Source organism: Orycteropus afer, unplaced genomic scaffold, assembly GCF_000298275.1.
Source record: "Orycteropus afer afer isolate SDZICR_OR568_19922 unplaced genomic scaffold, OryAfe1.0 scaffold00537, whole genome shotgun sequence".
In the NCBI taxonomy this organism is placed as follows: Eukaryota; Metazoa; Chordata; class Mammalia; order Tubulidentata; family Orycteropodidae; genus Orycteropus; species Orycteropus afer.
This window is the reverse complement of record NW_006922124.1, coordinates 293,307-298,003: the sequence shown is the minus strand read 5'-3', so window position 1 is coordinate 298,003 and position 4,697 is coordinate 293,307.

Genomic DNA, 4,697 nt, shown 5'->3' with positions numbered 1-4,697 from the left:
TAAACTTAAAATGCATAAAACTTTTCATTTAAATAGCATAATGACAATAATTCATATAATTTCCATTTTCGAAAAAGCATGTATTGCTAAAATCTGGGTGGAAAAGGATAAAAATATATTTACCTTATCACTCTTAGACAGTACTGTGCTAACAACTAAACTACTGGTTATAAAATACTTCTTCAAATTGATATCCTTGAAATTGATTTGGTTCATGACTGAACATGATTCTGCATTTGCAAATTAATCAATCACATACCTAATATGAATGGCACAGGAAGAGGCAGGAGTGTGTGTGTGGGTGTGAGAGTGAATACCTGGGTGTGTGAGTGTAAGCACAGTGCCTGGCTTATAAGGTGCTTGCTCCACTGACATATTTCTATTATAATACAAGCACAGATACCAAAGTAAAATTTAAAATTTAAATTACCCAAAGACTTTAATGGATGAAAAGATTCAAGGAATTCTACATTTTTACACTTACCATGTTCTTGCTTTCTTTTGTATCTCCATTATTATCCAATCCATCTTCTGATGATTTAGCACTATGACTGGGTTAATGGGAAAATAAACAGGAAACATATGAACTTAAAGTGTCAGCATTTCTTCCCCAGAAGCCCCAAACTAGAAGTCAAGCCATCCATTACTCTTAATTATATTACATGCAGCAAAGACTTGTTTTAGAGAATTTGTGTGAGAAGACTGAGAAGTGTAACTGTTCATTATTTAGAGGATCAGGAGCTCATAACCCACATCCCAGTGACAATAGAATTTCCACTTCCTGTCCTGGTGTCATTATCTAATGAATCCCTTGGTCAATGTGACTACTGTGATAGCATTGTGATTCTCTTTTCACACATTTGGCCACCACTCAACCCTAGCAGCACCATTCTCTATCTCCCCCTCTTTTCCCTGCCCACCTAAAATTCTGTATAATTATAGGGGAATCTGGCAACATAACTAATTTACTTATCATATATCCATGGTAAAAAAAAAAAATATTAGGTAAGATAGCACCTCCAAAAAGTCAATCATAATACCATAAATATTTTTATGCATATTTCAAAATCCCTCTTACATTCACTGAGAAATAAACACAACTCTGTCTGGAACATCACCACCTCTCAACAAATGCCAACCTTAACATTATCTTTATAATGGATTTGGTCCACGGGACAGTCAAGATAAATTGATAAATCTTCCTGTCAGAATGAGAAAAGTCTTTGCTGCATAAACCTTAACCCAAATAAAGAACACACACACAGGCCCGAGGATTGGTTTAACTTATGTCATAGTCTGCATGGTAGAAAGGCATGTTAAGTTGCTATATTTATAGTAAATGACATAAACTAATTGAAATCCAAGAAAGCTGACCATGAAGTAACACTCTCTACAAGTTTTTTGAAATTCTATTATAAAATTAGAGACCTATTTCCATAGAAAGAATACTAGAGTGATAAAATCAGAAAAAGAGAAAACAAGAACTGGGTGCATATAATATGTGAACATACATCTCTGTGTGTGTCCAAACACATAATCGCATAGAACGAGAGCTGCCTGGTAAACTCCATGGTGGAATTTACTGTGAGCAGCTGCGTAAGCTGCGTTAGGAATGTGGTCGGCTTCCTGTATATAAGGAGAAGCCTTGGGATGGTCCCTAGCTTATGGCATGCTTGAACCCTGCATGTAGCCCTGTCGTCGTTCAGCAGCCAGCCATACTCTGCCGACCTTGGGACTTTCAATGGACTTGAATTAATGGCCTGCTTGTGTAACATCAGAACGGTGCCTTTTTACTTGTCAACCTTGGGACTATCAACCTGGGGACTGTCAACCTCAGCAGTCAGCAGCTCAGTAAAGAAAAGCCTTCAGCTTCAGTGGGCTGGGAGCAGGAGGCAGAGCTGAAGCCCAAGGTTGAGGGGCTTTCACTCAGTCCGTAGAGTCTGGCACTTTGAACTTGGACTTAAAGCCTCCAAACTGTAAGAGAATAAACACCTGTTTCTTCAAGCCATCCCATTTGTGATATATTCTTATCAGAGAGGTACTAGGTAACCAGAACACCCTCTCTACTACACAGTAGACTGTACTTGAACATAATTAAATTTGAGACATTTGGCATCAGAGCAAAAGTCATTACAATGTCTCCTATTGCACTTTTTGCACTTTTAGCTTTTGAAATTAAGAGCACTGAAATTTAGCAAGATGGAGGAAGTGCCTGGCAAATTTTAGAGTGATATTAATTTGATTTGTATGTAATAAAAGGTTAAAAATGAACTATTCATTTAAAAAGATTATTAACAAGCATCTGTTCAGTATAGACCATGCGCCCAATACCTGTACTGTGCAATGTATTCACCTCCACAATAAAATCAAAGATGAGTGCTGATTTTACTTGGGAGCTCTGGTAGCATAGTGCCTAAGGCACTTGACTGCTAACCAGAAGGCTGGCAGTTCAAACCCACCAGCCACTCCTCAGAAGGAAGGTTGGGCAATCTACTTCTGTAGTGATACTGCCTTGGAAACCCAAGGAGGGGTCGCTATGTGTCGGGGCTGACTTGACGGCACATAACAACAACAACAAAAAAAAAACCCACAATGTAGTTATCATCATTAGAGAAGACATTTTGAACAAGTCTTTATAAAATCTATATTTAACTTTCAAATTGCGACATACTTTTATTAAATGCTCTTGACACAGGTTTCAGGCCCTGTCTGGAGCTGGTGCATTCCCCTTCTTGAACAGCTGATTAAGTTCACTCTCCAACCTGTCACCTCAACTCGTTCTCACACTTTTGGGCCATTTTGAACCCAACCTAATCACCCCTGGGCCACGAATGGCAATGACTGGGAACAGCCCCTATCCCTACAGAGCCTGTAGAATTATTCACAATACCCAGTCCTCCAGAGCCCTTAGAAACCTAGCTAGCCCCATCCTGACAGCTGTACACAAGCCCTCTCCTATAATTCCATCTTGTTACCTTGTCCCTGGGTGCAGGCCCCTGGGTGGTTTGTGTCATGGTGGTCTGTGCCTCCATGTTTCTCACAACTGTGACTATAATAGCCTAGTTACATTTCATGACCTCCCTGACTCTTCTTCCTGAGTTGCACCTGATGTTGTCTCCCACGAATTTTTATGGCAAAAATGTACACACAAGGTACAAAATTTTCGACTTTCTCCAATAGCTAATAACAGAAAATTATGATATATGTGTGTGTATTTCTGTGTCTGAGTGTGAGTGCATACAAGTGTGTCTGTGTGAATGTTATTTTGTGCTGATCTTTGGGCAAATTCTTAACTTATGCCACTGCTTTTTGTTCACATGGAGGGGGAAAAAGAAAGGATGAGAATTTTGAAAGTATCTGATACTAGCCACTCAAAGAGGCAGATCACAACTGTCCACCTGTTCTGTGTGAAATGCACATTGTTACTTCCTTTCAAAGAATACAGTAAGAAAAGGGGAGGAAGAGTAATTTTATAGTAAAGAAACATAACAAACACTACCTCACTCAGGTGATCTAGACCAATACAATAGTGATACGTCATAATTATAGGATATACCCTTGGTATGATGTGATAAAAACGACCCTTCACTTCTGTGGTCTTCCTCTCAAAACACATTATTCCAGTGTGATCATAAGACAAGCATCAGACAATTACCAATTATAGTTCCTACTGAAAATACTTGAGTAGTACTCCTTAAAACTCTCTTGTCTTTAAAAACAAGGGAAGACTAAGAAACTGTCACAACCTAAGGAGAGACATGATGATAAATTGTAATATGATACCCCGAACGAGATCCTGGAATAGAAAAAGGATGTTAGGCAAAAACTAAGGAAAAGTGAATAAAATATGAACTTTAGTTAATCATATTGTATCAATATTGACTCATCAATTGTGACAAATATAGCACACTCATTTAAAATGCTACCAACAGGAGATCCTGGATAAAGTGGGAGGAAAACGTGGACATAATCCAAAAACTCAATAATGACCAGAATTACTGATAAATAATAATAATAATAATAATAATAGTGATACCGCCTCAAAAACCCAAGGAGGGGTCGCTGTGAGTCGGGTCCGACTCGATGGCACATAACAACAAGGGAGCAGTGGGGCCAGCAGGTCAGAAGTGCAGGTGTATTGTGGACTCCCAAACTTCCAGAGCTGTCTGCCTGTTGGGTAGTCTGATGGATGCTGTCCTTTCAATCTGTCAGATCTGACCTAGTTCTGGCTGACTAGGATCACAGAAACAAGTGTTGCATGGGCAGCTGGTGGCCAAACTGAACAGAGAAGTGGCAAGTGGGGATTTTTTCATATATACATAATTGAGGACACAATGGTGAGATTCTGAGATTTCCACATGACATACTTGGTTACAGAAGAAACTGAGTATGTGATATTTGATTTAGAATTGACACACACATTATATAATACAGCATCCTTTTTATGATGCCAATGGTTCTTTTAAAACTAGGAAGATTTTGGCTTATCATGTCTTTAGAGATTTTATTTGATTTCATTTTTAATATTTAGTCACATTGAATCATGGAAATGACCAGAAATCCTTACAGATGCTGTCAGAAGTTTAGAATCAAATATCTTGTCCACTTCAGATAAGTGTCTTAGATCTACAGGCATGAGTATCATAGCCCTCGTTTTGATATTCTGAACTTTAATTTTCATTTCGCTCCAACTGTCT